The 23,717-nt window shown below is 46.1% G+C and overlaps 2 protein-coding genes across 15 annotated transcripts in view; one reads left to right on the top strand and one right to left on the bottom strand.

Annotated features, from left to right (window-relative positions):
- LOC307183206 (metabotropic glutamate receptor 7-like) overlaps nt 1–23,717 on the bottom strand; it is a 582,198-nt gene that overhangs the window by 217,725 nt on the left and 340,756 nt on the right. The window lies entirely within an intron of this gene.
- Nucleotides 19,020–23,717, top strand: part of LOC307183208 (uncharacterized protein) — a 466,052-nt gene continuing 461,354 nt past the window's right edge. For 11 of the 13 annotated variants that reach the window (XR_013827411.1, XR_013827412.1, XR_013827413.1 and 8 more), the window contains exon 1: nt 22,676–23,709. The gene's annotated coding sequence lies outside the window, so the exon portion shown is untranslated. Of the gene's footprint in view, nt 19,047–19,084; nt 19,110–22,675; nt 23,710–23,717 lie in introns of those variants that run through there. The other 2 variants (XM_079915398.1, XM_079915396.1) reach the window with 2 other exon arrangements.

The raw sequence follows: 23,717 nt of genomic DNA, 5'->3' as shown, positions 1-23,717 counted from the left end.
TGGGTGTGTTTGTGGCTCCCGCTGGGAAGTGGCAATGCCCCTGGTTGAACAAGCCAACTTTCGAACGCCTCTACCCTGTGCACTTTGGAATAGGGCTTGCTGTGGGCGAGATGAGGAGTGATGGCGAGGCTGCAGAGATGAAGGCGCCTCTGAAGGTGCTGACTGTCTCCTCCCGCACTACTTGGGACAGGGGAGAACTACCCAGCTTCACAGAGATACCCATTGCTCAGACAATGACAATCCTGTCTTGGACCTAAACATCGGGATGAAAGAGGGCTACTGACAAGACAGACGTTGTGCAAACATGGGGTTGCACTTTCATTACAGACATCGAGGCAAACATTTCACTCCTGGTGATATAATGAGACCTCCCTATTTTTAGGAATTTACAAGAAGCATTATTGCTTGTCCTTACCGGCCAGAAGGAAAGGCGGGAGAGCGAGCACACTGCAGTGAGCCCCCATATCCACTAGATGGCGGTGTACATCTTCCTCAGAAGCCAGGCGGGCAGCGCTCCGGGCAGCTCGTTGGCCTAAGCAAGACAAGGGCCACTCTTCTTTTGGGAGACAGGCATCTCCTCTCACCGTCGGCACAAACAGCCCCAAACAATTGCACTGACCACACAGCTCTAAGCCATGTTCCAGGGCACTGCCGTCTGTTCAGGAGTGAATGCTGGGGAAATGAACCACGCTGCTAATTTCCTTGATTGGGGGCCAAAATAAGATCTCAAGTGACAGTGGGTGTGATTTATTTTTCCAACAAGAATAGGGGCAAAGCCATTTCATCCCACCCCCCCACCCCCGCCCCAACTGCTACCATAAATGAAAGCAATCACCTAATTAGTCCTGAATTACTAACTGGCAGGGTAAAGATCTGCTGGAATTCAAGCTGAAGTGGGGAGTCTGGAGAAAGGGATGTGATTTCTGCAGAGGAGGAGGGGAGGGGTAGGGCAGGGTGGGAGGGGCGGGAGGGGAGGGGAAGACCTGAAGCCCATTGTGAGGTCCTGCGTCCCTGTGGTCTGGGGGCCGTGCTGGCCCTGACCCTGGGAGAAAAAGAGGCTCAGTGATGTCTTCAGGCCGTTTATTTTGTGCAGGAGAATGACTTTATAAACTGAAGGAAAAAGAACCTGTTGGAGAAAACCTATCCGAGAGTTTCTCTGAAAATGCTACAGATGGAGATGAACTGGCTTGGGAAGGAGAGCACAGCCCTGTGGCACCTGGCCACCCCGCTGCTGGTGGACCCCCCAGGAAGGTTCTGTCATGGAAACGACAGGCAGATCTAAAACCAAGTTGGGCTTTACGTCATTAAGAAATCCCCCAAAGGAATGGAATAAAGGCCTCCTTTCACACTTTGGGTTTTGTATGTGTCCCGAGGAAGCGCCTCTTCCCCAGCTGAGACAGCGCGCTGTCCCCGCGACCCAGTGAGCGGCCCTCGTCCTGCGGGGAAAGCAAAACAGCAGCGGGGTGGGTGCGCGCCCAGAGCTGCCCCTCTCGCAATTGATTTGTTCAGGGGTGACTTCTTGCGTTCTATTTAGATGTGACTTTAATCGAAGTGCTTTCCTAAGGCGATTTATCACAACTGTGAACGGTCAGTTTGCACAGCTGCTGCTCTTTTAGGGAAACGCACAGGCTCGGGAGGTGGAGGGGCCGGCGCGGGCTCCCCTCTTTCCCACGGACCGGCCCGCGTGCCCCTCGCACACCAGAAATATGTGCACCGCGTCTTCAGAGGCCGCCGCTTCTGTGCTCGGGCTCCTCTGCTGTCTCTGGCTGCTGAACAGCCATCTCCTCTCTCCTGGGAGGGGCAGCTGGTTTCCTTTTGGGGCGCTCCCCTTCTCCCCGTCTCAGCTCCTGCAGCGGAGACGAGGCTGCCCCTCTCTCCCTGCACGCTGCGGGCTGGGTGTACAACCCGGCTCGGGTCACCGTCTCCCCCCTCCCCTCCCCCCCGTCCCCGCCGACCCCGCTCAGCGCCCACCACAGCCGGCAAAGCCCACACGGGGCGCTCAGTTAAAGCTGAACCTTAGGTGAAAACCACGACTTTTTAGGGTGTCTTCAACATTGCATGCAACATACTTCTACTAAAACAATTACTGTTTATCTGAAGTTCAGCTTTAACGAGGCGGGCATCCTGTATTTTGTCTGGCAGCCTTCTAGGTTCTAAAGAAAATGTTTGTCCAGAGCAGATCAAATTGGAATCAGCCTAGGACTTTTAACTGGAGCTTTGGGGAAAAAATACTTAAAAGGTATCTGTTGGGACTGCTAGGCTGGTAGGATTCATGCTTGCAACCGCTGGGAGCCAGCTTTGCTATCATGTGGGGAGAGCTGCTGGAACTAGAAGCCAACACCACAGAGAGCAGACCTGTTTCACTTGAACAGGTGGATCCAGCTGTTCTTGAAGCTGGCCCGGTGGGTGGTAGAGGTCAGGGTGCTGATGGCCAGGAGGGATAATAATTTCCTACCCCTCAAATCTGGGAAGTGAAAACAGCAGGGCTGAATGTGCCCACGGGGCATGGCTTCTGTTCAACTGGAAGAGTGGTGAATGGCTGTTGGGTGACCCAAACAGTCGGTCTACTATATTCTTACTTTGTTTGCTAATTGTTTTGCTGCATGTAAACTCTTTGTTGCATTAGCTCTTGTTCATGACGTCATGTCTGGAGGCAGGGTCTGATAGACTTACATGTGGAATTGGAGACTTAAATTTCAAATCTGCCTCTGCCTGGTTGAGTGGCTTTAGGGTCCTCGTAACCTCTACAAAGTTGAGTTTCTGGGTCTGAAACCTAAGGACAGAGGTTATCGTAATCCATTTGGACTGCTATAACAAAATACCAGAGTCTGGGTAGCTTATGAAAAACAGAAATTTATTTCTCATAGTTCTGGAGGTTGGAAGTCTAAGATCAGGGTGCGAGCAGATTCACAGTCCGGTGAGTCTCCTCTTCCTGGGTCACAGTTGGCGTGTTTTCTCTGTAACCTGCCATGGCAGAAAGGTCGAGGGACCTCTGCGGGGTCTCTTTTATGAGGGCACTAATTTTGTTCATGAGGGCTCTACCCTCATGACCTTATCACCTCCCAAATGCCACACCTCCTGATACCATCACTTTGGGGGTTAGGATTTCAACATATGAATTTTGGGGGAGGCAAATGTTAAATCTATAGCAGAGGTACTTTCCCCATAGGATGGGGGAGAGGGAAAGTATGTAAGCACCTGTCATAGGGCCTGGTGTGGAGCAGGTGCCCCATACAGATGTTATTACAAAACATTGAGTATAGTTCCCTGTGCCATAGAGGAGATCCTTCTATCTATTCTATGCCTTCTTTGAATGACCGTAGCACTTGTTGTCTGTATCATTTTTATGTCTGTTGTTGCTTTGTGACTGAAAACGAAAAATTTCTATTTGTCCATGTCCTGGCCCTTACATAAAAATGTGTTCATATATCTATTTCATATTTATTGACTACATCTTAGGCACCCTGTTAACTGCTGGTTCTAGATGTTAGTAAAATATAGACCTTCCTGCTCAAAGGGTCACAGTATTTGTGGGAAAATAAAAAAATGAACAACCTATGTCTCAAAGAGCTTTGTACTTCCCAAAGAGAACACACCTCGTAGGTACAATAAATACATGTATCATATGTAAATGTATAAATAGTTAATGGGATTATACACCTGAGATAACTGCTTTCCGATTCTGAGGAAATGATGATTATATTTCACCAGGAGCTCAATACCACTCTGAGAATGAGGGCTTAACCCCCGACTTGACTCACTGCATCGCTTTCCTATATAAAAATACACAAGTCTGTACATATGCTCTAGAAAAAGGCTTATCTGGCATGAATTTCAGATAGCAAGAAGAAAACTTCAAGAGGTTCAGAGAAGCATCCAGAAGCTCAGATGACTGTCTGGCACTAATACAACTTGCTTGACAGGAAAATAGAGCTGCAAATCTCACAAAATCAGATGATCTTTCAAGAATTTCAAAACCTCCTGCTATTAATTGGAAATCCTAGAAGAATAGCTTCTTTTAAAATGTACTGATAATATGCTTTACAGCTTAATATTCAGAAGCCTATGTTTTGGCTAAGTGAGCTTCAGGAAGGAAGGAAATTTGCGGTTTACCTCCACTTACTTTGGAACCGCTGGTTCCAAACATCTACTTCTATGCACAGTCATCTTATCATCTGTCAAATGGAGGCAACTCTAAGACAACAGAGTTACAGAGATGTTGCACAGCTCCATGTGTCATTGTCGTCATTTGTTTCAGAATACCAATAACATCTAAGCGACTACCGAAAGAGTGCTATATTATTTGGGGTCATCTAGTGCAGCTCTGTCAAAGTAAAGAAAAGGGACCTAGAATGACTATAATTTTCCCAAGAGGACACAATTATTTTATGGTAAATCTGGGACAAGAACCCTGATCTCTTGGATCCCATTCCATTGTTCTTTCATTGGGTTCTGAACAACCCAGAGAAATAAAGAGAAATAAAACTCCTGTGTGCTGTGTCACTGGTACAGGACATGGCAAGATTGGAATTGGAGCACTACATATTAAGAGGTATCTGAGAAATTCTTCAAACTAATTGAGAAACAGTATTGAGAAACATAGAAAACAGTATGTTTTATGAAGATGATTCTGTGCAATGAACAGAACTGGTAACACACACTGGAAGGTGAATTCTCATCTTCTGGCACCTTGAAAACGCCACCTCAACATACACGTTAAAATAAACATTTGAACTGGGTCATATTTAATTCTGCATGCTCTTGTAAGTCAGCAAAATATTCCATATATCATTTAAGTTGTCACTCACTTTTTAACTTGACTTTCAATTTCTAAAAGTCTTTCCAAACATAAAACAGAGGTGGGAAAATGGTATATGGGAAGCTGCAGAGATGAAATAAGCTTATTTCATTAGGCATAAGGATGAATATCCAAACAACTTCTTCATGGCTGAAAGTGTGCAAATCTACTGTCTTCATTTTGTAGTCAAGGCTTCTGGAAAAATATGCTAATGGATTCCTTATTACCCAAATGTCCCATATCAGTTTCAGTAGGTATCATTATATATTATGGAAATTTTTCTCAGTGACAGTGAAAGACACCCTGACTGAACATCCCCCTGCCCATGACACAGAGATGATGGTCTCAAGCTATCTCGAAGGCACTGGAGCCCACACTATCCGTTACTAATATTAATGGAGGATAAAACTTCATATTCTGTTTGCTCTATATTTGTTCAATCACTTCTTCCCTTCATTAAACTGGATGGCCCATAATTGAGTCTGTAGTGTGTCTATCATTGGAAACTGAACAAAGTTTTGTTGGTTTTATTAATGTCATACGTTCCTAGGGAGGGTCTATTCAATAACTAAGTCTAGTTTCACAGTTACAAATAAATTATGATGTAACTTTGAATAAATTAAGCTCATCATAAAGGAAGGATACTGAGAGTTGCTACTACCCCTTCCTTGAGGGGCTCTCGTAAGGCACTAATTAAAGTAACAGAGGTGTATATGTATGCATATATTTTCAATGATATTTGTACAGACTTAAAAAGAACTCTGCAGAATGCATTATAAAAACCTTAATGCTGTGTGTCCCTAGTTCCCAGCTCTCTCATTAGAACTACTTAAATGAACACAATCTTATCTGTTAGGATAGCTATCAGAGTACTCCAAATACTACTTCTTGCAGTACCCTGTCCCAACCATTTGCCATCCTCTTCCCATTAGTCCTCAAGTCAGAAGCCCCGAAGATCTGTTCATTAATTTATGAACACATTTCTTCATCCAGCGAAGAAAATTGATTGATCCCTTACCAAATTTCAGGCACCATTCTTCAGTATGATTTATAGGCATGTTCAGGAAACACAGCAGTGATTAACACAGATGAATATAGTCTCTCTTGAGCTGAGTGGGGAGACAAAAGTAAATAAGCAAATATAAAATCATAAGTATAGGGCTTCCCCGGTGGCGCAGTGGTTGAAAGTCCCCCCGCCGATGCAGGGGGCACGGGTTCGTGCCCCAGTCCGGGAAGATGCCACATGCCGCGGAGCGGCTGGGCCCGTGAGCCATGGCCGCTGAGCCTGCGCGTCCGGAGCCTATGCTCCGCATTGGGAGAGGCCACAACAGTGAGAGGCTCGCGTACCGCCAAAAAAAAAAAGCTATGAAAACAAAACCTATGGATGGAGACCTACATGAAAGATGGAAGAGTATAATAATGGCCAGAGTACATTACTGTGGCAGAAGCAGCAGCCCTTAAGGAGGACAACTTTATAAATTACAAATTGGATTTAAATAGACAGGGAATTGAAAGTGGAGACATTATTTTCTGCAGAAGATGATGGACAGGGGAGAACAAAGAAAATAAAACTGAGATTGCTAGCAAAATACAATGCTAAGCATGTAAGTTAGGACTGAGTCCTTAACTTTCATTTTTATTATTGAGTGGGTGAGTATAGATTACTGACTACACAGAACCAAGCCTGGGAACACATTTTATATTTATGATCTTTGTGCCTAAAACTAGATTCTCCTGCAATTTAATATGACACTAGGACAATGACTGGCCAAGTTTTAGATTAATCACTCTTACACAAAGATTTTTCATTCATATAATCTCAAACAAATACTGCGTCACCAATTAAGTTCCAGATCCTATGCACTCTGGCTGAAGATAGAAATATCTTGCAAGCCCAGCGTCACTTTCCTCTTCCTCTGGTAACAAATCACACTTTCTATTATGACAATGGCCCCAGTTATCGGCCCAGGAATAAACACTTGACTCAGGAAGAGCCAATTAAAGCCCTCCTTTAGAGTTGATCGAGAGCTTGAAGGTTAGAGTATTTCAATCTTATGAAATTTTTGTAAAACAAAATTATTTCAAAATCTACTAATTATTCTTTAAGTTCTAGAAACTGCATTCTGTGACTAAGAGGACAATTTATTTGCCGTCGGTTCTGCTCTGCCCACTTTATGTTTCTGTTATTGTGAGATAAAGGCAGTGGGGAATGGCAAACCAATTCTGATTCATTCAACACATGAGTGCTTCTTAGGTACAAAACACCATTCTGAACATTGTCCGAGGTAAAAAGGTAAATAATACCTAGCCCCTTACCCTCAAGGATCTTCCAGCTTAGCAAGGGAAATAAAACATGCACACAGATGACTGCAACAAAAAGAAGATAATGATTGCTGCCAGACGTTTGGGGAGAATGAGTAGAGCAAAGAGAGAACACAGAATAAGGCAACATTCAACAGTCAGCCAAGAACTATTTGTTGAGTGTGGCGAGCCGCTTCTGACCAGCAGAATAACGAGTCACCACACGCAAGATTCTTCTTGTATCACACTTTATTGGAGCACAGCTTAGTTGAAGAAAGATGGAAGGAAGACCCTACGCAGCAGAATATGGCAGGCTTTATACTGGCCAGAAGGTCCACACAACAGCCCTGGATTGGTGTGTGTCAGTACATGTGACAATATATTGCTACGCCTACAATCCACGGGATGCACGCGTGGCGCCTTACGCGGCACTCCCGGGTAGTGCAAGCAAAATGTAACAATGTAACTTCGCCTTCCTCTGGACCAAGAATCCAGCTCCTTCCTGGCGGCGTCCCACATCTCCCCCTTTTTGTTTAAGTCCTTAGACCACACGACGGTCGCCCGTACAAGTCTTGCCCCCAAGGGGACATGGCTGTTTAAGGGCTATTGTCATGGGTGGCAGAAATCACCCTCCCATAGTGTAATGCTGTTTACAGCGCGGGGTGTAAGGGCTGATTTCGCAGAGGCTCCCACTAGGAGTGTAATGGCTCATGGCCATCCTGTGCAGGGGCAACCACTAGGACTTGTTTAGCAGGGAGATCCAGGCACCGGCAGGCTGGCCGTTTTCAATGGCCACCAAGGCTTGTATCAACATGATCTTCTGTGTGTGTGACTTACGTTTCAGACGACACACCAACCACAGGTAGAGTGTGATTCCCACTGCACAAAGGATGTCAAAAGCCCCCATACCTACCCATTCTTTAAAGAAAAGAAAAGTAGAGGATAGCCATGAAGCGAAATTCCCAAAAGAGACAGGGTGTAACTCAGTAGTATTAAGATGAATAATCTGTAATCGTTGTTCAAACAGCAGTCTCTCTGTTTCTTCGGACCAATTTTCTTTTAAATATTCTCCAATCAATTTACTTTGGTTCAAGCGTCCTATAATTTTATAGGGAGTAACACAAAGATGATTAAATTTAGCAACACAACCAAGCTGAAGCATATCATACAATTCTTTAAAGGCATCCTCCAGCAAATCCATCCGTTGATTCAAAGATAAAATGCCAGCATGCAGATGTGTATTAAAACGATTCTGATTTTCTAATGCTAGCGACGTTTGTTTTACTATATCGTTAATTACAGCAGCTGATTGTACCTGATTCACCATTGTTGTAGCAGCAGTGGCGGCCGCCGTCACAGAAGCAGTTAAGGCAATTATAAGTGTAGCAGTAATCCCAAAATCCCGCCGCTGCCTCACCAAATTAACTAATGGAAAAGTAGCGGGATCTGCCTTAACTGGAATGGGAACAAATGTAGGTATACGTAGTACTACAGCAGTCTGCACGATTGTTCCATTCCAACATTGTGAAATCCAGCAAGAAACGCCCTTATTACATCTTTTTGTATCATTAGACAATAAAAACATAAAAGGGGGTTGTACACATATCATAGCTGCAGGCTTGGAATAATTATACAAAGAATTTAGTATATTACGTAATGTTACATTGTTTCTTTAAATGTCCTGGTTTTCCACAATGGAAACAATTCCCAGACCGCACAGGATCTTGTATACCTTTAGCAGCTGCCATTACCGCAGCGGCAAGCCCTGCATTAGATAAAGGGCCTCCAATCTCCCTGTAAGCTTTCATCCACACTTTAATGTCCTTTCCTTTAAAAGGTGTAATGGCTCGGCGGCATTCTTTTGTACATTGTTCATAAACAAGTTGTTTCACTAGAGGTATCGCCTCATTTACATTACCAAAAATTCTTTCCGCCGCTTCCATCATCCGGGCTACAAAATCAGAAAATGGCTCTGTGCCTCCCTGTATTATTTTTGTTAAATTCCCTGACACTTCCCCTTTATTTGGGAGGGCTCGCCAAGCACGCATATTAATCTCATTTATTTGATTATAAACTTGTACAGGGAACACAGTCTGGTTATTTATCCACTGTCCTTGGCCTAGTAACATATCTACATTCCAGGCAGGCTGCCCATTTGTAGCATTTTCCCTTGCTTGACTGTGAGCCAAATCAGAAACAATGGACTTCCAGTCTAAATATTGCCCCATCGTTAAACACGCACGAGCAATATCTTGCCAGTCAGTAGGGGTCAAGGCATTTCTTGTAAGCCGTTGCAAAAGCATAATGGTATAATTAGCAGAAATGCCATCTCGTTTGGAAGCTTCTGCAAGATCTCTAATTAATTTATGATCTATCATATCATAATATCGCTGGCGTGTAGCCGGATCTTCAAATACTGGAAATGCATTGGACAAAGAAGAAAAAGGAACTTGGTACCAAGCCTCACGGGGAATAAAAGTACTTTTCGGGGGAGGAATGGAAGGCGCAGAACGCCTAGGTTGAGTAGCACTCCCTAAGGCAGGGGACAAAGCCCCAAAAGGGCCACATTGCTCCTCCTCATATTTTGCAGCAGCTTCTGCCAACTCTGCAGCGTCAGCAGGATCCAGCTCCTCATCATCTGATAAATACATGGCTTGCAAGCCAGACAATAGTGGATACAATGTTTCTCGCCCAGTCTCTTGGGCGTCTGGTTGTTTAGATTTTAACTTTTTCTTAACACATATTTTCTCTTTATTATTTACTAATTTTTTTTTTGTAGGCCTATCATCTGTAGTTTTATGACTGCCTGCTTCAGAAGCACTATCTTGATATGACCGCAAAACTTGCGTCGCTTGTTTCACTATGTCTGTACACTTTCCCTCCTTCAGACAAAATCGAACTAAATTTCACAAAGGGAAAGTCCCACAGCACAGTTTACCCTCCTCATGAAAACGGTGCAAATCCTTTCCTAATTTCTCCCATGAAGGGATTGTCAAAGTACCTGAAACTCCAAACCATGGCGCTGTTTGATCTATATCATTCAGTAAACGGCCAATAGTCTTGTGAGATAACGTCAACCCCCGATCCCGTAGAAGTAGCTGTATCGGCTCATAAAAATTTGCCGTGGGGTTAACAGGAGTATTCCCCATCATGTACTTTTACTGACCTTCACTAAAAGATTAACACCATTACACACAACAAGATAGTGCAAGGCACAGAAGCTACTTACCGGCAAGATTACCGGTTCACTCCGTGTGTCGAGTTCTGAATCGGTCCTCCATGCAGGGTGCGAAGTTCCCGGGTTTCGGCACCACTTGTGGCGAGCCGCTTCTGACCAGCAGAATAACGAGTCACCACACGCAAGATTCTTCTCGTATCACACTTTATTGGAGCACAGCTTAGTTGAAGAAAGATGGAAGGAAGACCCTACGCAGCAGAATATGGCAGGCTTTATACTGGCCAGAAGGTCCACACAACAGCCCTGGATTGGTGTGTGTCAGTACATGTGACAATATATTGCTACGCCTACAATCCACGGGATGCACGCGTGGCGCCTTACGCGGCACTCCCGGGTAGTGCAAGCAAAATGCAACAATGTAACTTCGCCTTCCTCTGGACCAAGAATCCAGCTCCTTCCTGGCGGCGTCCCACAGTTGAGCAATTGCAAGCTGTGACCTGGAAATGGAAGAGGAGAACATAGATCTTCACATGGGCAGGTGAAAAATCAAGTGTTATTACTTGTAACACAGCTCTTCAAATATATTTTTTGGCACCAAGTGCCTACTAAATAGCCTTAAATTAAAAACTAAATAAGGATACAGTCTCTATCAAATATAGCCTCAGGTACTGATGCCTAAATACTAGGATCACAGTATTTGTGTTCCCAAGGATGCCTTTCTATTGCTTTGCTTCTTTCCCCCTTTCCAAATTAGCTAATGCTGCCTTACCAGGATATCTATTTCACTTGTTCCAGCCTTTTTGATCCAATGTATTGAATAGCAGAATAGGTGAGTTACAAGAGGATATTTTGACTTCAAACAACAGAAATAAAATACTATATAACTGAAAAAAAAGAGGCAATCTTTCAGGCACATGTGGATCCAGGAGTTCACATGTTCTAACCAGGTCCCTTTCTCTCTTCCCCACCCCTTCTTCTCTCTGCCTTTTCTCCTCTCTGGTAGTTCTCATTATGGGATTCAAATATTTCCCTGTTTATGTGGGAGCTTCTGGCACAGCTGCGGGCTTATACCCTCGCAGCTCCAGGGCTGGCTGGAAGGGGCGGGCGCATCACAGCATAAGGTTGCACAAGGTGTGCACTTATATAGCAGGGCATCACATCTATGAGGGATTGATGATCACATTGTATACAGGGGTAGCTTCGCATAGTTTTTACATCACTTTTCTTGAAGATGGCAGTAAAATGGTATGTTTTTACAAAATCAAATAGTGTAACGTTGTCCAAAAGATATACATAAAGCATTTAGAGGAAGGAGGCTCCTTTTTCTTTTAACTCCGGCACGGATTGTCTATTGGACAGTGGTAACCCTATGTCATCAACCTCGTTACTCCAGCAGAAGTCCAGGGATTAGCCCTGCATAACTCTTGTTAGCCTCTATTCCCTTCCTTGAACACTGTAGCCAGAAGGTTTTTTTCCTCCTCAAACCTTAACTATTGAAACCTGGAGGAGGGGCATGTCTGAAAAGAAAATGATGGACTGGACTCTCCCTAGAAGGAAGATAAATGGGTGGTCAAGAAGAAAGAAAATAAAATCCTCTGTACCAGGAAATGTTTGGAGTGTTTTTTGGGTATCAAAAAACGGGTGCCCTACACATAAAGCAACAAAGGATATTGGTCTAAAAAGAACACCATGGCCCAAGGTGCATGACCTATTTCAACAGAGGATTTGAAAGTTAAAAGTTAACCTGTAAAACATTCAATTCAATTTCATCATTTTACAGATGGGCAAAGTAAAACTCAGGCACAGGAACAGAAGTGCCAAGGTCAGACAGGTGGTTGGTGGAAGAGACAACCAACTTCCCAACTTCTGACTTTTTAGGTGTGTGTGTGTGTGTTGTTTTGTTTATGTGCAAGGACATTTTTCTTTAGTACACTAACATTACAACAGAAAGTATAGTCTTGTTTTGGTTTTCTCTGCGCCCTCAATTCTGTATAAGACAGTTTCGCTGTCCTCCAACAGAAAGGCTCAGCAAGAGTAGAGACCACCATAAGCAGTACACGTGGGCACCAAGGGCAGATACATTGCCCTTCCTTGTGTAGGAACTAGGGCCACTTGTTGCTTTAATGGGCCAAGTTTGGGCTGGACCTGCAGGAGGGGACACCTTTGAAAAACAGCTTCCTAACTGCACTACAACCTGCTCTGGCATCCTGGTTCCACTCCCCAAACCCCCCAAATCTTCAGCCAGAAAAAAAAAAAAAAGAATGGATCACTGGATCGATGGGGAGATTTCTGTCTGCTCCTCCTACTGCCACCTCTTTCTTGCTATTTCCTGCCCGAGGAAACCTGACATCAGCCCAAAAGCATCTCTGGAAATGGGTAGGAGGGAGCCTTACACCTGTCAGCGCCAGAGAAGAGAGTGCGCTCTGCAGAGTTCTCAGTTGTTCCATCTCTTGCGATGAAAGGAAGAAAAGGAGCGAATCCGCCACAGATTTACTGGAGACCAGGGTTACTTCATCGGGCTCCGGCCACAGTAACCCCTGAAGACCAAAGATGCATTTCCATTCCCAGCATTTCTTGTTGGCGTCTTTCCCTACAGGCTAGCCCAGTGCCTGGCCCCGGAGAAGTCTCTGCGTAAAGGTTCTTTAGGTCATAAATCAGGCTTCTGTGTGTATGTGTGTTTTTCTTAGGAAAAACTGGCACAGACGAATTAGCAGTACAGACTGGGGTCTCCCTACTACCCTTCATGCTTGGCGGCATCACCTTCGACTACCTCGCATTCTCCCGGCGCTGACAGTCCCGGCTCCGGACCTCAGGGTTGGAAGCAGTCAGCCCCAGCTAGAACCGCCCTGTCCGGGGCTGATGCCACCCTGTGCCTAGAATGTGCGTGTGGGTGCAGGCGGGCGAGCGAGCGGCTTCTACAGTGAGACCGAAGCAGGAGCTCAGCCTTCGCCTGCGACCTGCAATCCCCAGATTCCCTGGGGACCTCGAAACTGCCAATCGGAGGTACTCCCCCCCTCCACAGCCGCCCACCTATTCCCTCCCCCCTTACCTCAGCACGCAGCCCCTCCCTGCGTGATGATGCAAAACCGTGGGGAGGGTGGGCGCTGGGAAGGGTGGGGAGAGCCTGAGAGCGAGCGAGGGTGGGAGGGAGTGGGCGGAGGAGGAGAGGGAGCCGAACGCGCATTTAAAGCGATAGCCATGCTCGCTCTCTCCCCAGTGCTGGGCTGTTGGAGAGCTCGAGCTGCAAGCCACCGAGCGCGAGCTCGAGCGCGGCGCGCTGGCCGGGGAACCCAAGAGCGCACGGCGCTCCAAGATGGCAGGCGCCGCGGGACCCCCCCACCCTCGCCGGCTGCCCTTCCCCGGGCGCCCCTACCCTCCTCGCCCGCAGGAGACCCTGGGCTTCCCCGGAGGAGCTCACCCCAAGGGGCCAGGACGCCGGCGAGCCCGCCACCGTCCCCTCGAGTGCCGCCGCCACCACCGCACCGCGGGAGCAGCATGGTCCAGCTGGGGAAGCTGCTCCGCGCCCTGACTTTGATGAAGTTTCCCTGCTGCGTGCTGGAGGTGCTTCTGTGCGCGCTGGCGGCGGCGGCGCGCGGCCAGGAGATGTACGCCCCGCACTCCATTCGGATCGAAGGGGACGTCACCCTCGGGGGGCTGTTCCCGGTGCACGCGAAGGGTCCCAGCGGAGTGCCCTGCGGCGACATCAAGAGGGAGAACGGGATCCACAGGCTGGAAGAGATGCTCTACGCCCTGGACCAGATCAACAGCGATCCCAACCTTCTGCCCAACGTGAGGCTGGGAGCGCGGATCCTGGACACTTGTTCCAGGGACACTTATGCGCTCGAACAGTCGCTCACTTTCGTCCAGGCGCTCATCCAGAAGGACACCTCCGAAGTGCGCTGCACCAACGGCGAGCCTCCGGTTTTCGTCAAGCCCGAGAAAGGAGTTGGAGTGATTGGGGCTTCGGGGAGTTCGGTCTCCATCATGGTAGCCAACATCCTGAGGCTTTTCCAGGTAGGGGGGCGCTCCCTCCGGGGCAGAGCGCGCCGTAGCTCCCCGCGCTCTTTATCCTGAAGGCTGGCTTGGACTCCAGGGGTGCGGGGTCTGGTCAGCCTTCGCTCATTTCCACCCTGGAGATCCTGCGGAATCCCTCCCACCTCACCCGAGGAGGTACTTTCCCTGCTTGATTCATTTCCCTTCCATCTCTCCCCTGTCCGCGCTCCACTCCATCCGGCTTGACATTCTGGATTTATGGCCCCATTGACAAGAAACAGTCTCCGAAAAACAAGGCGATGATTTAAATGGGTTTGCATTCGAGTGAAATATGGTTCCAAAACAGGCTTGTAAAAGTGCCGGGCTCCTGTGAGAGCCACTTAGGCGCAAGGAATATGAAAGATGAGAAGACGCCTAGAAACTAGGCATTTCTCAACTCCCCAGCTTCCCTGCCCCAAGCCGCCCGACAAGCTGCAGCTCCCTTGGAAAATTTCGAGAAGAGCTTAGGGAGGCAGTTCTTAAACCGAAGGCTAGGTCTTCACCTACATTTGGACGTGAATTGCCCATTTCGCTCGGGTTGGATTTCCCGACCTGTAACCTGTCTCTGCGAGGGCATGGGGCGGAAGGCGTGGGGACTGTCCTCAAGCGGGGAGAAGCCACCCGCAGACGTGCCCCCAGGTGATTTGCTCTGGGCAGTTGTTTGCACCGTCTAAACTGCCTTTGCGATCCGGCCACTGGCAGGAGCCGGGCGATCAGCTTTCTACTCCTGCCAGCTCAGAGCCCGGAGGTGAGCTCATGCTAACTGCGAAACACAGTCGCTTTGTCTGCACCCACCCTGTGCCCATCCTTTCCCACGACCTCTCTAACGCAGCCCCCAACCCCAGTCCTGGGTTTTGAGGACGATTCTCAGAGCCAGACAAGAAGGCGCCTGGCAGGAGGCAGTAGGGTGCGCTGAGCAAGGCCGGGCGGTCCTCTAGCTCCGGGTGCAGGCGGGCAACGGCGGAAGAATGCGAGGACGGCGGAAGATGCGAGGACGGCGGATCGGGCCCGCTGAGCGGTGGGCGGTGCTGCAGTGCTCTCTCACCGCCTGCTCCCGCAGCCTCGGCCCCGAGGCTCCTGTGCCGCCCTGGGTATAGATGGATGGCTTCTGGATGAAGAAATTGAGTTTCAGGGTCTGCGTGACTATGGGTTCTCTTGTTTCTCTGTCTTTCTTCCTGTGTGTCTCTCTCCTTGTGTCTCTTTCTCCCTGCTTTTTTTTTTTTTGTCTCTCTGTTTTTATGTTCTCCCTTTCAATTTCTGCCTCTCTTTTCCTTCTCTACCCCTATCTCCAAGTTTTTTGTTCATCTCTGTCTTGAAGTGATCCTTTCCTAATGCACAGCTCTCTCCCTGCCTGGTAGGACCCAAGCTCAGTTAGTCCCTTCTCCAGATGTTCTGGCTGACCCTTATGCTCCCCGTAGCTAAAAAGTCGGCTCCCTCTCTAGTGCCTTTCCTGAAGCATGTTGGGTTTCTGGAGGGGACTCCTTGTGAGATTCAAGCTGTCACTACATGAGCACCCAGGGGTATGAAGTTTGTGTTTGTGCCAGAAGGAGGGGTGCCTGTCTAAAGCTGCAGCCTGGTATGGCCCCTCTGAGCCTCTGAGCATCCCTAGCACCTGTTGAGTATGCCACCTCTAGATGTTTGCAAGGCCAAAAGTGCTTCTGGGCAGCCTTCACTTTGAGGTAATGCTTTCAGGAAGAGCCTGGGTTGTTGGAAGCAAAACCCAGAAGCACTTCCTTTACCTCTGAGCTTAAACTAGAGAACCTGAGGAGGCAGCGCTGCAGGGAGGATGAGGCCAGAGGTCACCTGAGAACCACAGGGGCAACTCACAGTATTTTTACTGGAGCTCTGGGGGTTGAAGGCACATTTGCTGTTTGACATTTTAAAAATTATTTTGGTGCCTTCACTTGGAGCTTGGGAGCTTGCAGATGGGCCTGCCTGTCGAAAAAAGAGTGAAATCTTAAAGTCAAGAGAGAGCTTGCAGACTAGGTGAAGGATTGTGTTTGCTGAAAAAGATTCCAGGGGGAGCTGATTCCTTCTCTGGTGTGTGGATCTGAGGCACTTGCAAGAAAAGAGAACGCTTGCCTTATGCTTAGTTCCCCCGTTCCCTGGGCTGGGAAGGAAAGGAACGGAATGCCAGCATTAGCAGTGTGCGTTGGGACCAAAACCATTCAGAGAAAACACTGTCATTTTCCTCTAATTTGCAAATTGCAGCTATTCATGTTGCATTGAACAGCTGAGGGAAAAGAGCCCCCAGTTTTCACCTGCATTTATTGAGAAGAGGCTGGTAGTAGGAGGGATGCACCAACTTGTGGCTTGTGCTGCAAGCTGGATATAAGCTTGGTGTGAGCATCCTGGTTAACCACTGCCCATGTTCAAATATACAGAGATAGATTCCAACAGTCTCTTCCAGTAGCCTTATTTTTGCGTGTGATCTTAGAAGCTCCTGGCATGTAAGTCCAGTCCCCAGTTTCCCAGCCTCTGTAAACCTGCAAAATGAATAGAGAGAATAGTGGAACACAGACCCCTTGTTCAAAGACACAGTCACTTTAGGGAAAGAGGAAAAGAACGGGTAGGTGAATCTTCTCTGGGATTGCAGGGTTCAGCTCAATGAAGACTGTCCTGTATAAAAGAAACTCCTCTAAATGGTTGAATTCTTAGCTCTCCAGAGATTTGAGTTTTCTTTTCCCCAGTCCCTGTGGGTTGCTGTGGGGAATGTGTCAAACCTATCATTTGAGATAAAAATTTATGGTGAGGTAAGCTTCTAGGCTGGGGGAAGGAAGACTTAGTGACTGAAATGGGGGATGCTAAGCACTGGGGGGCAGGAAGGAACAAGGAGCTAGCAATGGATGTAACAAATGCTGCAGCTGCCAGCAAAGCCTGGATTGAACTTCCTTCCTGAAAATGAGGACCCGGGCAAGAATGACCACTCAGATGTAAACAGTGTCTCTGACTGGGAATTCTCATCTGCCTGCCGGTGGGCCAGAGCTGAGCAAGTCCTTTCTCTCTCCTCTGTATGCACACTGAACTGCTTAGTAAGTGACATGTCAGAGGACAGGAATCATATTCAGTGGATCTTTCAAATCCAGGAGTTTGAGGCTAATGAAATTAGTGTGAGGCCAGGGCTCTGCCAACTAGAATTAAGTCACTGCAGCCACCCTGCAATGCATTTTCAGCCTGAAGGGAGCATCAGGTAGGAATTTCGGGAGATTTGTTTCGGAGCCTGTACGAAATAATACTCTCCTAATGCTAAGAAAGATTAAATGTAAATTAATATTGACTACGAGTAACATATTTAAAAAATAATCGCCGAGTGGGGGATGGCTTAAAGTGGACAGATTATATAATATGGTGGCCAAAGAATAAATCTCCCCTGACCACTGTTTCATGGGCTATAAGTAAGATCTATTACAATGGAAAGTAATGGGAACGTTTTTATTCAAGGCTTCTCTGCTATTGACTTGAGAGCAAACACTCTGAGAGTATAAATTACTCTTGCTGTGTGCTGACTCTGAATGAACAATATTTCATGTGCAGTGACATGGTCTAAGCTATAGACTTGGAACTGAATGGCATCTGTTTCAATTGCTTTGTTCTCTCAAGAGCAACTAGATAGAAAAAAGTGGTCAATTTGACCCTTGTGGGAGCGTGTTGCAAATCTAAACCTGTGTCCCTCATACCATAAATGAAATACATTCGTAAATTTGTGAGTGTTTTCCTTCTGTTCATTGATGCTTGAGTATAATCTCAAACTTTGGCAGCAACATTTTATACATAAGTACTTGGTTTTCTTCCTTTCTTCTTTCTCTTTCTCCTCTCTCTCTCTCTCTCTGTTTCTCTCTCTCTCTCTCTCCATCTTATGTAATTGGATAGAACTGGGCACCTAGGATGATGTGGTGTTACTATAGTGGGATTTTTTTTTAAAAAAAAACAACTCTAACTTACCCTTTTAAACATTTCATAAATACAGGTGTCAGTGCCATTTGGAATAGTCTCTATAACAATTTGTCTCCACATTTACTGTGTTTCAGCAAATTTACCTAACAGATGGTGAGTGGGCAATTTTTAAAGGGGCATTTTTTAAAGAGCGGAGGGGGAAGGAATAGAGACAGGCACATACTATATTTGAAGTTACCTCCACGTGTATTTTATGTATGTATACCCATACAATTAAGAAGTCTTTGGATGTTTTATCTTCAAGAATAATTCAGATACTGGATTACTTGAATATCATAAACATTTAGGGTTTAACAGATTCGTTACATATAGACGTTGTATCATGGATTGAAAAGACCATAGCCAGCGGGCAGCAGCGGGCGAAGCGACCGAGCGGCGGCGCGGGCTGGACGGCGGGTGCAGGGGTCCGTGCTTCCTCGCGGTGGAAGGCTGGGGTTCGCCAGAGACGCCGGGTTGCTCCGCGTTGCCAGGTTACTGAGCGCGTGCCCCCCGCCCGCTCTTCCGCCCGGGCCGCCCTCGGCGCCGCCTGAGCCGCGGTGCGGGCTGCGCGGGGCGCCGGGTCCGCGGAAGCCTGGGTCGGGGGCTGCGTGAGGGACTCTCGTCGCGCGTGGACGCTGCGCGAGCGCGCGGGGGACGTAGGGCGCCGACCTGGGGCTTCCCGGCGCTCCGGCTCCGCTCAGGGCGCCCTCTCAGGGGCCTCCGGCGCGAGGCCCCCTTCGTGGTCAAGATGGCGGCGCCCAGGCGGGCCGCTCCGAGGTGAGCTGGAGCTGGGCCCGGAGAGGGGTGAGTCAGCCACGCCCAGGACTTGTACCCCGGGCTCGTCTCCCGTCTCCCGGGGAGCGGCGGGTGAGTGGGCGCGGCCGCGCGTAGGTTCCTCTCGTGGGGTGGTCAGCTCTTCGTGCTCCGCAGACTTCTGTCGTCTGATAGATCTGGGGTGGCCCAGGTTGGAGGCGAGGGTGCTTGATCGGGGAAACCTGAGGGGTTTAAGGACTCTGTTGGGATCGTTTCAGACCCCAGCAAGAAGCTGAACAAGTTTTCTCCTCTCTTCCCGGCTAAGTGTTCTCCCTTCTCTGCAGACGCCAGCTTTTCTGAATCACCTTGTTCCCCGGGGGGATACAGTTGGTGGTTCTGACCGTGGAACGTAGGACCCGGCGCGGGGAAGCCTGAGCTGGTTCTAGTTACTTTGTTTGCAAAGCACTTGTCTTGTCTTTGGAATCTTTGTGTATATAACCAACGTTGGGAAGAGCCAGCGTTTTCTCCTCCAAAACACTGCGAGGGGTAACTTTATACGTAAGAAACAAGTGGGCGTTCACATCCATCTCTTTTCCAACCACTGAGTTTTGGTTGTGTTTCCTTTTTTTAAGTTTGTCTCGTTTTGAACTGATAACAAAACAAACAAACAAAAAAACCATAGCCAGTTACACAAAGTATATACTCTAGTCTCAGTCCTGCCATTAATTAGCTATGTTACCTTAAGTCATTTAATTTTTCTAGGCCTCATTTTTCTCATGTGATGTTTTTTCTTTGGAAAAGTATAGTTTCTCGAAGTCGCTAATCTCTGTGTCATAGTTCAGCTTAGAGAAAACCTGTTCTTATCCAAACTCCATGACATTGTATTTCAGGCTCCAGCTTTGGACTTTGAGTGAGTTGGGGGCAACTTTTTAAGGATATTTTCACACAGCTTTTTTAGTTAATATCAGTCTAGCTGACTTGTCATACTCAGACTTTCTCCCATATTCTTTTACCAGTGTGTTCCTTAGTCATATATATAAAGACTGTTGTGGGAAAAATGACCTCCTGGGTCAGCTTACTGCATGGTCATCGACACAGGACAGGGAGTAAGATTCTGTGGAATTTACAGAAGCAGATACAGGTTTCATTTTCCATGTCCTCTCCCCTTTCATCTTACAAAAAAACAGCAGGCTTTTCTTGGAGAACTGCCAGATAATGCCATCCTGCCTCCTCAGGGGCCCCGGGGTTGAGTCGCCCAGGGACTGAACTCCAGTAAAGCAGGTGATTGGCTCATGGGTAGGCGTCTGACCTCGGCTAAGTCTATCAGACTGCTCTCCAGGACTTTTCTCTCAGAGCAAAATGGAAGAATTGTCTTTTCTCTCTGGAATTTCTAAGCTGGGGAGATATGACTCTGGGACTCCCAGTGACCATCCAGCACAAGGAGAGACTTTCTGTAAAATAAAGTCTTGCAGAGGTAAGCAGCGCTGAGGGATGGAGAGAGAGCTGGAACCCTGCTGATACTCTGGAACGTCCAGATCCAACTGTATCTGAATATGGCTGCATCCCTGAATTTCTAGTACTTGTTTGTTGAGGTGGTTGTTGTTGTTTGGTTTTTGTTTTTAAATTTCCTTTGACTATTTTGAATTTGTTTTCAGCCATGTGCATTTGAAAGCATCATAGCTAAAAGAGCTAATTTCCTACATTAATGTCAGGTTTGCTGACTGGCATTCCGTAAGTGAAAAATCATATCCGCTATTTTCTTTAAATAAAATCCTTCTAGCTCAGGTTTGAGATATTCAAAACTCTGCCTCCTACCCCCCTCTTTGCAACATTTACTGTATCACCTTGAAGCATTTGTGACCACATCTTTCCCATCTAGACGCAGTTGAGAGAGAGAGCAAAGACTTCTGATATAAACTGCAACCTATACGCCTCCTACCTGGAAGCTTTAGAACATACTTGATTCTTGTCATTAAAGCAAATCTTTTGTTGTTGTCTCCAGGGCACAGAAGCATTTTCATGGCATAATAGAGTACAAAGTACATTAAGCCTAACTCTACTTCTCACCCTCTTTGACTTTAAATAGGCAGAAAAGAACAATCTCAAACACATTTTCCCAACAAATAAAATACATATACGATTATGTTTAGAAGACATTTATGCAACATATAGTCAGACTGATTAATGGCCCTTTTGCCAATTGGCACAGTAAATATATATGTTCGATGTGCTTAATTAAAAAGAAGACAATAACATATTTTTACAGGTTAATTATCTGAGAAGAGTATTGTGCCAGCACACTTGATACTACAGTATTTCATGTTTGACAAGTAACCTTCTTTGAATTATATTTACTGCTAAATGTTTCTTGGATCAAGCTATTAAATTATAAAGTCAAAAGTAAAATGATATGAAATTACAATGATAAAGGGACACATATCCCACTTTATGAGAATAGAAGTTCTAATTTCTTTTCAATACTACTAGTAGTGACCACAATACTAATTTGAGCCCTTACTATGAGCCACTGTGCCCATATACATTTAGTTCTTACAGTAGTTCTGCAAAGGGCATATAATAATCCACACTGTAAAGCTGAAGAAAGTGATTCTCATAGCTGAAAGTCACATAGCTGGTGAGTGGCAAAGTCTAGATTCAAACTTAGAGTCGTCTGACAATGCCCAGGTTGTTGACCACTATGTACACTGCTCAATTGTTGCACCAATAAAGAAGTGCTTGAAATAATTATAGATTTGCCTACCCCGAAACTGCAGTGATTTAAAGACATCAGAGTTGCCAGTTGCTTAACCACATCTACTTACAGTAAGAAATTACATTTTATTTCATTTCTAAAACAAGATTAATTCTGCAGGCCCATCGAAACTTGAGCACACAAATCCTACCTCCAAATGAAAGATGCTTGTTTTCCATTATTCAACACATGGCCCTGTACAGAGGCAATAAATATATAGTAGAATTTTCATTCAAATAAGTGAGAAGAGAGGTTTCTTCTTGTCCTGATTCAGTGCCCATCATTATGGATTATGATGGCTCTTCCCAAACTTTACTTCATTCCCTCCACTCTTTCTACAAAACTCCAGTAATGGAATCCATCATTCAGATATATGTGCAAAGCAAAAGGACTGTATTAATACAGTTGCTGAAAGTCAAGTTGATAGAGCACAGGAAATACATCCTAATAAATGCAACATTAATGTTTGTGTGGGCCTTGGAGTGAGGGGTAGAAGCATTTTCAGTTTAATGGAATATTTTGCCTCTTGCTATGAAAGTGCGGCTTAATAGTCTTGTAATTGGTCATTTACAGAATCCTCCATCTCTGGGTTTCATGCTTTCTTTACTCTGCAGCTGTTGATTCCTTCTCTTGTTCTGGATGGAAGAGAGCCACTTCAAAGGGCTCAGCCTGCCTTTTTCTGTTATTGTTGAGATGAAGATATTTCCATTTATTAAAGCACACTATTTAAACATTTTTATCATGTTTTAAACTTGACTGTGTTCTGAAGGTATGAGCACAGGCAGACATAATGGGGGATGTTTTCCAGGAGAAAACATACTCTTATCAAAGGAATTATCAGAATTTTCATGTATGGATTGAGAATCAAATTCTGGAGTTAGACCTGAATTTAAATTCATACTCACAACTTATTACCAGTCTTATCTTGATCAAACGGTTACCACACTTCTCATCAATTTCCTTATCTTTGAAAGCGGAATAAGAGAAGTATGCCTGGTGGAGTTACACATCAAGCTCATCTGATAGAATATTCATAAGGATTTTGCACAAAATGTACATGGAAATATTTTAGCACCGAGTTTAGCATGCGATTCGTCTTCAATACATTTAAGAGCTATTATTTTATTATTATTATGCTATCACTAAATATCACTATTACTTAAATGTCATTATTGCTAAAATTGCTGTAAAATTACCGCAATAACCCATGATGAATTCCCCTCTTCTGTTTCCTTTGTTTAAATGGAAAATATATATATAGATCTAGACAGAGAACACTTTAGTGATTCTATTCAGTGGAGTGAGAATTTCCATGGCACTGATTAAAACAAATCCTGAATTGCATGGACTTAAGATAGCAGAGAGGGGCTTCCCTGGTGGCGCAGTGGTTGAGAGTCCGCCTGCCGATGCAGGGGACACGGGTTCGTGCCCCGGTTCGGGAAGATCCCACATGCCGCAGAGCGGCTGGGCCCGTGAGCCATGGCTGCTGAGCCTGCGCCTCCGGAGCCTGTGCTCCGCAACGGGAGAGGCTGCAACAGTGAGAGGCCCGCGTACCGCGAAGAAAAAAAAAAAAATAGATAGCAGAGAGGCTAAGAGATTTGAAGTTAGACATCCCCAAGTGTGAATTCTACTGTGACTCTCTTCTAGCTCTAAAACCTTGAGGAAGTTACTTAAACTTTCTGAGCTTTACTACTAGTTTCCTCATCTGTATCTTTTTCAGGACTATTTATCAAGCATCTTCCTGTTCTCTATGCTTGGACGTATCAATGAATAAATTAGACAAGAGCCTTTGCCTGCGTGCTCCTTCTTGCATGCTTTCTCCCTCCTTACACTCTCGTGTGGAAACGGATGTTATAAATAAATTCTATGCTTTGTCACAGGTTGATGGGCGCTACGGGATAAGGAAAAGGATGTGAAGCTCACTGAAGAGGCTTGCGTTGGGAGTGCTGGAGGCGTGTACAGGTAGGTTC

This window comes from Stenella coeruleoalba, assembly GCF_951394435.1.
Source record: "Stenella coeruleoalba genome assembly, chromosome: 3".
Classification (NCBI taxonomy): domain Eukaryota; kingdom Metazoa; phylum Chordata; class Mammalia; order Artiodactyla; family Delphinidae; genus Stenella; species Stenella coeruleoalba.
This window is presented reverse-complemented; position numbering and strand designations above follow the sequence as displayed.